At 50.5% G+C, this 10,562-nt stretch overlaps 1 long non-coding RNA gene across 1 annotated transcript; it reads left to right on the forward strand.

Moving 5' to 3' along the window:
• The first annotated feature begins 281 nt into the window (after positions 1-281).
• Positions 282-1,096, forward strand: LOC117847512 (uncharacterized). The gene is made up of 2 exons (XR_011897920.1): positions 282-546; positions 695-1,096. It is a non-coding gene; the product is annotated as an uncharacterized lncRNA (long non-coding RNA).
• The last annotated feature ends 9,466 nt before the right edge of the window (positions 1,097-10,562 follow it).

A 10,562-nucleotide genomic window follows, 5' to 3' on the forward strand; every position in this document is an offset into this window, starting at 1 on the left:
TCCTTCTCTACGAAGTGGTTGAATTGAAGTTGAATTTTGTATCCATTATCTAAAAAAAATCTTGTTGATATGATATCTTAAGCCAATCTAATAGCGCACTCATAGCTATGGGTATAGCCTACACCTTTAATATCTGATTTATTTGAGCTAATTTAATAGTTGCCGATCTCATTCTCTCACCGAATTTTTTATTAGAGTATGTGATGCGGCCGTCTCCCAGGCAGTGCTATAGGTAGACTTGCAGGCCGCTCCTCCCCACGCTCTCTATCTTCTAAGTTTGCACAAATCTAATATGGTACTCTATATCATCTTAGATATCATACTTGATCTAACTTTATGAGAATCCAAGACCCAGGACATGCACATCCATCTTCAGAAGGCGTGTGATGGGGTGGCAATTAATGTACCAAGCAACATCATAAATTGTAGCTTCTGTCCTTTCCCTTCCCCCCCTCCTCAAACAAAGTTCAGATCTGTTCAGTTCGAGTCCAGCCATGAAGAACAAGAGCGCAGCAACGGCCTTGGTCCTACTTCTCCTGACCTTCGGTGAGTGACCGAGAGTACATCCAGAATCCAAAGCATGATCACCCTGTCATGCATACTTGCATTATTACTGGAGTATTAACCTGAGGAACACATAACTGCATATCTTTCTACTGATTGATTTGTTGGTTCATTTGATTTCATTGAGCAGGAGCCGAGGTGAAGGGATCCTGCAATAAGGCGGCATGCAACCTTGCTTGCATGAGGATGGGCTACCAATATGGCGGCCGCTGCGTTGGCACCTTCCTTCGACGATACTGCAAGTGCAGAAGTTTTTGGAAAGATGTTGATGATGCTAGGGTTGGAGCAGAACAAGGTGGTGACGATGGAGGTAAAGCCCCACCGCCCCAATATGGCCTCGGGGAGGATGAGTTGGCGACGTTCATGGTGATGGCCCGGAGAGGTAGAGGCCATGTGTGAAGAGAGATGAGAAGTGCCAGCTCATTGATTAGTCGTGCAACCACATGTTTGTGTGTCATTGGGTGCTACTTGTACATGCCAATTGGCAACATGATCTTGATGAGTTGATGAAAATAAAGAAATGGCTTTGTTACCATGTGTCTTCGATTTGTCATTTTTAAGATCGTCTGGCGAGGATGCATCGGACCTCAATTATTTCAAGAAGTACCAACCCACAGTTACAAAGAGATAGGCATATGACCGAATAGCATATAACCATGACATCTGACAACACCGTGCACTTATGTACACTAAAAAAAAAGGACGCAAATAAGAAGCTAAATCTCCAACGTGGTCATAATGCAGCCTTACTTTGCAGCAGCTTTTTTGTGACGTCGAATCTAAAGAAACAATCTCGCCACAATATGGGTGAAAGCAGAATCGGAGCATGAGCCAAATCCAAAATAGATGGAAAAACACCAGATGTTGACTAAACTCTAACCACCAAGCCGAGCAACAAAATAACCACACAACCCTCCATTAAGGACAATGTGAAGCCTGCACAACACCGACCATCATGGCAGACACCGGGTACTGGAACCTGGCAACGTACAGCAACAAGCCCCCAACCTTCAAGCAGCAATATTCAAGCCAGGACTGTGGACTTGCAGCCCGCTCCCGTAGCTGACATGTCATCTTAGGCCAATCTTATAGCACACCCATAGCTATTCCTTTAATATTTGATTGATTAGAGCTAATTTAATAGTTGTCAATCTTATTTTCTCACCAAATTTTATTAGAGTATGCTATGCAGCGTCTCCTATGCGATGTTGTAGTCTATATCATCTTAGATATTATATAAAGTTGATCTAACTTTGCAAGAATCCAAGACCAAGGATCATAAATTGCAGCTTATGGCCTTTCCCTCCCCCTCGCCTCAAATAAAGCTCATGTCTATTCAGTTTAAGTCCAGCCATGAAGAACAAGATCGCAGCAACGGCCTTGGTCCTGCTTCTCCTGACCTACGGTGAGTGATCGAGAGTGCATCCAAAATCCAAAAGCACGATCACCCCATCATGTATACTTGCATTATTACTCAAGTATTAACCTGAGGATCACGCAACTGCATATCTTGCTATTGTTTGGTTTGTTGGTTCGTGTGGTTTACTTGAGCAGGTGCCGAGGCGAAGGGAACCTGCAACGACGTTGCGTGAGGGCAGGCCACAAAAATGGCGGCCGCTGCATCGGCTACTTTTACGACTACTGCAAGTGCAATAAGAGCAGGAGAGATGAGAAGGCGTTAGGATTGAAACAAAACAAGGTGGTGACAGCGGAGGTAAAGCCCCACCGCTCCAAGATGGCCTCGGGGAGGATGAGTTGGCGACATTCATGGCGATGGCCTGGAGAGCTAGAGGCCCTACGTGAAGATAGAGATGAGAAAGTGCCAACTCACTGATTACTCGTGTGTGCTAGGGCCCACATGTTTGTGACACTGGGTGGCTGCTTGTATATGCCAATGGCCAACTTGATCTCGATGAGTCGATGAAAATAAAGAAAGGCTTTGTTAAAAGACACACAAAGAAACTAAGTCTCAAACATGATCATCGTCGCAGCTTTTTTCGTGACGTCGACTGCAAAGAACCAATCTCGCCACGAAACGGATGAAAGTATAATCGGAGCATGAGACAAACTCAAAATAGATTTTTTTTAAAAAACGAACACCAGATGCCGACTGCTGACTCTGAAAGTTTCCTCCGTGATGAGAGACTGAATTTCGAACTGCTTTAACACAATTCCGCAGCTGACGATGGATGGATTGATGGTGACAGTAGTCAGGAATGGATTGTTTCAGATCGATGGTCTTGGAGTGACCGTGAACGCACGCGCGCGTCGCCGAGGCAGCTCTCCGCAATCGCTGTCGCTGCTGCTGTCGAGGCGACGCGCGTGACGGGCGGAACACGGCGAGAGAAGCGAGCAATATCGTGTTCGACGACGGCAGATGGAATGCCGACACCAAACTCAGGATCGTCCTTGCAGCCCGCCCATCGCCGCGCCGGGGTCCATGTCCAAGGAGGCCTGCGCTGCCTGCGGCGCGCGCTGCCCACCAACCGCAAGGAATCGTTGGTCGTAACTTTAAGAATAAATGAGGTGAATTGCAATCTAAAATCTTAACCTATGACTTTCACTATCTAAGATGTGCATTCTATGGGTGATTTAGCGTGGAACCCTCTTTCCAAAATAAATTTTGCAACCTAAAGCCAATTAGATACTGCACTAAGAAAGTAAAGGCACACCAGTTGCAAGTATGAAATGCAGAAACGTAAGAGGTGAGGATGAGGGGAAGCAAACTCTTGACACGATGATTTATCCCATGGTATCGGTATGCACTAAGCCACCACTAGTCCACATTGTTAAAGCATCCACACAAGAGTATTGTTTCCCGGTCACCAAGTCTCTTCCGGGACACCCCTTGACTTGCCACAAACGCTTGGCCACTAAGGCTCACGCTAAGTTTCCCGATCATCTTGATGCCATCTCCACTAAGAAGCTTCTCCACGAAGGAAGGGGATCTCCACGTCCCCCGCACACGGTCGTCGACGCCGGTCTACACCAAGTCGGGAGGTTGAAGACTTGCCAGTGAGTCACTAAGGCTCCAAGGAGCCGACACACCTTGTACAACTGTGGTTCACTCCTAAAATCGATCACAAGGTAGGGACACCTTGCACTCTCTCTTTCTCTAGGACTATCCTGGCACTAATCACTCTTCTAAGCTTGTGCTAAGCCTTTGAATAATCACTTATGTACTTTTGGTGGCTTAGATGTGTTCTTGATGAGTCTTGATCTCCAATGAACTTCTGCACACTCAGCAACTTCAAATGGGCGAGTGGAGGGGTTATAAATAGCCCAAGGCATCAAAGAGCCGTTGCTCCAATGGCTAGTTAAGTATACCGTCGAAACAACGTCGGATGTTCCGATGGTCTATTTTGGTATGCATTGGAACATCCGGTGCAACTAGCCGTTGACCTCCCCGCGCCCAAGTTCTTCACTGACACATCCAAAATTCATCCAACGCTTCATCCAATGGTACCGTCGAAACATCCAGTGCTGAATAGCTTCTGGCTAAAACCTCTCTAAAATTTCGCAAAGTAAATATGCTTCATCCGACACTTCCCTTGACCTAACATCGGATCATCCGGTGCTATAGGATTTTCTTTGTTTCCCGATCCTTCTCCTCAGAATTACTCCGACGCTATAAAAAATAGAGCATCAGAACATCCGGTGGACTTGACTCAGACAGCCTCTGCGTGTTGTACCAATTGCTTCGATGCTTACTTCGATGATTGATTCGGTGGACCATCGGAACATCCGATGGTACTAATTTTTTTTAATACCACCACTTGGATGATTGAATATTATAAAATAATTCTAGATACTATAACTTGGTCACTTGAATACCATGATTTAGATCTTGCCATGGTTCGGTTTGCATACTTGGAATCTAGAAAAAACTACCAAGTATATGCTAAAAAAATATTAGTACCAAAGACTATATTACCACTCAATCACTAAAATCACAAACTATGGTCGGACCATGTTCGCTACACCAACGACTACGAAGCCGCCACTGCTACCACCACCGTGTCGGCGCGGCGGCACGTCCACCGGTTGCTGCGCGCCGCGGTGCTAGCTGGGCGCGAGCGACGGGCTAGTCTCCACGGCCGCGCTCATGCTCGGCGTAGGCGCCGCGCAGGCCGTAGTTCACGACGACTACGGCCTGCGCATCGTCCTCCTCGCGAGCCTGGAAGGCCACATCTCTGGCGCCTGCTGCAGTGCAGCATGGCCATCGGTGAGCACGTGTCCGTGCACGCGCAGCTGGACGTCGAGCTGGCCGAGCTTGCGCAGCAACAAGGCAGCGGCGGCGGGGGTCCGCCGGGCCGCAGGGATCTCGAGCACCGGACAGGCGGTGGCGGTCTCGGTGCTGGCTTTAGCGTCCTCGCCTTCATGCGCTTATTATTCTTCACCCGAGGAGTACGGTGGTCGTCGTCTCAAACGCGTGTTCGTCAGCTTTGCGGCGGCGCTGCAAGCCGTCGATACGACGGGGAGGGGAAGGTAGGTACGGCCTGAGCGCGGAGGTGCTCCGGCGTGCCACGGCCGGAGTCGGACGCGGCGGCTGTCGCGACACCGGGGGTGGACGGTATTTCCCTTGGGTGCCTGAGCCCCGTCCGTGCGGCTCGGATCGGGTGGATCCGGGGAGCCGGGCCGCACGCTTCTTAGCCGCCGAGCTAGGACGCCGGGGGCCATGGCGCGCTGCCTTCGGCGGCAGGCGTCGGCGGCGCTGCCCATCCTCGGCGCGGAGGAGCTTGACAACTGCCGGCATACGGGCGGGTGCGGCATGCCACGCGGCAGCGCGCCCCGGCGACGCGGCGAGGCGGCGTCGGCAGGCCAGCGGCGCTTGCGCTGGCGTTCTGGGCTGCGCAGCTCGACTTCCCCGGCCGGTATGTGGGTCGGCATGCTCGCCGCGCATCTGGAACTCGACCTTGCGGTCAAGCGTGCCGTCCAACATGTGAGCAGGCCCGCAACACCTCGCGCTCGCCGTACGCGCCCGTGCCGGTGTTCCAGCGCGCGCGCGGCGACTAGCGAGTGCTTGCAAGCCGCGGCGCTCCATGCCCAATGGGCGCGTGCATCCGAGCACCCGGGGCCTCCTTGTTCTGCGTCAAAGCTATGAGAATTCGCCGATGAGGTCACGACGGCAAGGTTGCAGTCGATGGCGCCGGCCAGCCCGAGCTCAGGGGGTAGTCGTTATCTAAGTTACCGTCCAGCGTGGACGGTAAATGAAATACCGTCCACCCTGGGTCCGGTAACCGTCCGATCCGACCACTCTTGTCCTCGTCCATCATGTGCTTCACCGACCGCGACGCGACGCAGTGCCGGGACTGCCTCGCCGGCGCGCCGGCCGGGATCACTGCCGTGTGCCCGGGCAGCCGGAACGTAAGCGCGGCGTACGACGCGTACATGCTCCGGTACTCGGCGGCGCCGATCCCGGCCACCGCAACCCCCCGGCGTCGTGTACGCCTCCGGCGAGTCCGTCACCTCGCGGGGGCTTGAGGGAGAGGCATGGCTGCTGCTGATAGAGCAAGCTCACCGCTGCATAAGCTCTATCATAGCAAGACATCCATTCAATTGCAAAGTATAAGAGAAATACTACTAGCTTTCACAACTTTGTAAACTGTAAACAATTCATCAATCAAAAGGAAAAAAACACAAAACTTTTTAAACGAGTTATCCTGAACGCTGAAAGGTTCCTCCTCGCTGAGCGACTTTCTGAACTTCGATCAGTCCCATCCCACAGGTAATGATGGATTGGTGGGGACAGAGTCAGGAATGGATTGTTTCAGAAATCCGACGGGTCTTGCAGTGACCCTGACGGCCTGACCGCACGCGCATGCAGAAGCATCGAAGCAATGAGATCACTGCGTAGCCGAGCTAGCCCTCGCGCAATCGCCCGCAACCACCGCGGCGGCAGATGGAATGCCGGCATGGAGACGCCTGGAGCCGCAGACCAGTCCAGCGGCCGCCGCCTGAATTGCTCCCAAACCACTCGATTCCGCCGCGGCGGCGGCGCTGCGCCGTACTCGGGCACGGCCGCGCCGCCGAGGTGACAGCCTACATTCAAAACCCCGAAGAATTCGTCAGTTTTCCAGACAAGTAGAAAGACCTATGCCGGCGCTTCGAGACCACGGTACCCGGAGTTTGAGCTCGTGTCCTCGTGGCGTCCAGCAACAGACAAACGCACCGGAGATGGATTCTTCAGAGTTCAGACGAAAACCAAGGCGGCTCAAACCCTCAAATCCGGCGTATTCGGTCGCTGACCAAACTGCTTCTCTGCAATCTCTCCGTGCAGTCGTGCACTGAACGCATCAGTCTCTGGTGCCATCTTCCTACTACGAGACAGCTAGCGGCATGCCTTCGTCATGTTGAGTTGTTTGGACAGTTGGGAATCTCGCCATCTTGTGACACGGCAGTGAAGGAAACCTGAATGATCGATGGTCGTCGCAGTTTGAAGATTTCAGGTCAGCCCTGCTGATGGCACCCATTTCTTCAGACAAACACCAAGGCGGCTTCTCAGCGCAACCAGCCAACCACCGCGCACGCATACGCGGCACGACGACGAAGAAACCGAATGGTCTTGGTCGTTTCTTCTCCATTTCGTAGACACTGTAACATCCAAATTTTTGAAGAATTCAAATTCATTAAAACTTGTTCAAATTAGGGTGTCATTTAAATTCTAGGCATTTAATTTCATTTTCTTTAATTTAATTAATTCATCATAGGGTTATTTGTGCATTCATGTTGGTGCATTTATTTTGATTGTTTGAGTTTGAACCAAAAATTTGAATTCCAAATTTGAATTCAATTTCCAAAACTTTTCCTTTTTCTTTTTCTTCTTCTCCTCCTGGGCTGCATCTTTCTTTCCTTTCTCTTCTTCTTTTTCTTTCTTGCGGCCCAACACTAGCAGCTCCGCCGGCCGTTTTCCCCCGCTTGGCCCACTCCTTGTTTCCCTTCCGCCGGCCCCTCCGTTTTCTCTTTTGCCGGCCCGCGAAGCCCTTCGCGGCCCAGCTCCCTTCGCCCGAGCGGCTCGCCGCTCGCCGCTTCCTCCACGGCCCGCGAACGCGCGCCGGCCCAACAGCATCGCCAGCCCACCTACCACCCGCGGCCGCCGACAGGTGGGACCCCCGTCTTCTCCCACCTCCGGCCGGGACTCCTCCCGCAACCGCCGTGCCGCCGGCTCCGTAACCGCCTCGCTCCCGCTCCGAATCCGTCGGGCATTTGAACTCCAGCTGCCTCTATCTCCAAGCGCGCCGCCCCTATATAAGCCGCCGCCCCTCCCGGTCTCCAACACCCGCGCCCGCAGCACCCGAAACCCTAGCCGCCGCGAGCTCCAGCGCCGCCGCCTCTTCTCCGCCGTCAAGCGCCGCCTCCGGTGAGCTCCGGTCGCCGTGGACCGCTAAAACGAGTTCGCCGCGTCCTCCTCTTTCTTCTGGTGAAATCCCCACGCCAAACCGAGCCCGGAGTGCCGTTTCGGCCTACTCTGGCAATTCCGCCGCCGCTCGCTACCGCTCGCCGCCGCGATGTCGTCGACGACCGCGACCGTCGGATCTAGATCCGACGGCTCGTAGCGGGTCAATCCGACCGCGTAATGGTCAACCGCGCCGCGCCGTGCCTCTTTTACTCTTAAGCCCCCGCCTTTTCCGCAAATCAACCCGCGGTCCAGATCGCGTTGAAAAATAATTCCAGATCTGCCCTCGCGCTTTTCGGTTTAACCCTTGATCTTTCTAAAAATCAACCCGCCGTCCGTTTTGGAGTTTTTGCGTGTTAGACCTTCGGTTTATACGTGTAATTACATATAAGCCCTCGGTTTTCGCGGTTTGGCCCCAAAAGTTTTGTTTTTCTCATAGAAAAGCCCCTGGATCTTATTTTAATCATATCTTTTGCATCTTAACTCCGTTTTTCGCGTTCTTTATATCCACATGTTCGTTTTAAAGCGTAGATCAACTTTTCAAGCTTGTTTTCTCTATTAAATTATGATTTGTGTACTGTTTCTTACGTTTTGCCCATGTTTGCTTGTATGTGCTCGTGTGACGCGTGTAGACGTCCCGTAGTTCGAGGGAGTTGAAGACAAAGCCTTCGAGGAGTACGAACAGCAGGAGCAAGACCAAGAAGGCAAGTCGTGTCCTTGATCACTACCTTTTCGTCCTATACACCTTTACTTTCTCGTACTCAACATTTTTGCCATGCACATGATAAGATTAAATTGATGGGTCCCAATTAAGGTTCGCCTAGATTGAGTTACCTTTGCCTTGACCAACCGGTTTACTTTATGTTGGGTAGCTCATGCTTAGTGCTTACTTGGTATGGTGGTTTAACTAAACACAATGTTTAATCTTGCTTTACTTCTGTTATACCTTTCATTAATACAAGATCATTATTGTTTAATCGGAACATGGAGAACCACCCAGGAAAACAGTGCTACCACAAGACTAAATGGCTCTGGTCTTGGCTGAATAATTAGAAACTCTAGATTGGGGTAATCTTACCGAAAGGGCAAGAGGGGAGGTGTTGATGGGATATAGCACTCGCTCTCTTGGGAAGTGGGCTTGGCTAAAACACTATACCCTCTAGGGGACTGCTATGTTTCGCTTCGACCTGAAACCTTAGCGGGTTACCACATTGCTAGCGAATCTTTGTAAAGGCCTCGTAGCGTCCCTATGCAATCACACCTCAGAAGTGTGGTATGGTGCCTTGCAAACACCTCATGGTTGGGTCCAAAGTTCTTTTGAACTTTTACGCGACTTGTGGGTAAAGATGTGCCACCTCTGCAGAGTGTAAAACTGATCGATCAGCCGTGCTCACGGTTAAGAGCAGCCTGGACCCTCACATGATAATATTATCGGAAGATGGATTTAACTTGTTGTCATTTCATGCATATGTTGTTTACTTTATTTATGCATATGTTGTTTACTTTATTTATGATCATGTTTAATTTCGGGTGGTATGAACTTATACTTAGTTAATTGCTAATAAAATTTGACCAACTTAATTAAAAGCTGATGCTATTTACACCTTAGCCATACCTTGGTTTGCCTTACACTACACTATTTCCCCACGACTTGTTGAGTACCAACCATAAGTGTACTTACCCTTGCAAAATCGTTGTTCAGACCAAGCTAATTGGGAGGAGTATCTGCATGATTTTGAGGAGTTCTAGGCGTACGGTTCTCCAGTCAGCTACCTGTGGTGTCGTCGTCGTCTTTTGGAGTTCCGCTGCGTAATAAATTAGGCTTATGTTTTATTGAGACTTTCGGTCATGTAATAATGTTTAATACTCTCTTTATTCGCTTTAGCACTGTCTTTGTTATTCACTATTATCGTACATGTGTGTAACTTGATCCTGGCGCACATGTATTTAATGCACTCGATTTTGTCCTTAAAATCGGGTGTGACAAAAGTGGTACCAGAGCCGTGTTGACTGTAGGACGTTAGCCTAGTTAGAAAATGGTCGTATTTAAGGATTATAATAATCTAGTAGCCATTCCTACCTTTTCTTAATTTAAATCTACTTAATTATTCCTAAACTTGATTTGTCTCATCCTTGTTGATAGTTTAATCTTTTATTTTATTATCATCTGGGTTCGTTCAAAATTTTATTCTAAAAATTTTCTTCTTTTAGATGGCTCGCACCCGGTTGACAGCACGCAAGAGCACCCGTCCCCCGCGTCATGGCATCGCATCGTATCATCCCATGGAGCCTAGGGACGAGGAGGAAGAGGAAGACTACTACTTCCAGCACCCGGGAGATGACACTGACGAGGACGCCGTGCCCGTGGAGCAGGAGACATCACCGTCACCAGCACCTGCACCAGCCCCGGCGCCCGTACCGGTCGTCGACTTATCGGATGAAGAGCCCGAACCAGATTCCGAGCCCGAGAGATGGATCAAGTGGGTGAAGGAAGACTATGGCCAAGGAGTGCACATGGCCGACATACTCAGGTGGACTTGTCATCACTTGGGGTACAGCATGAGGCCTATCTACAAGTGTGCTCGGTTCACCCACCCTCGCT

This window comes from Setaria viridis, chromosome 3 (genome assembly GCF_005286985.2).
Source record: "Setaria viridis chromosome 3, Setaria_viridis_v4.0, whole genome shotgun sequence".
Lineage (NCBI taxonomy): Eukaryota > Viridiplantae > Streptophyta > Magnoliopsida > Poales > Poaceae > Setaria > Setaria viridis.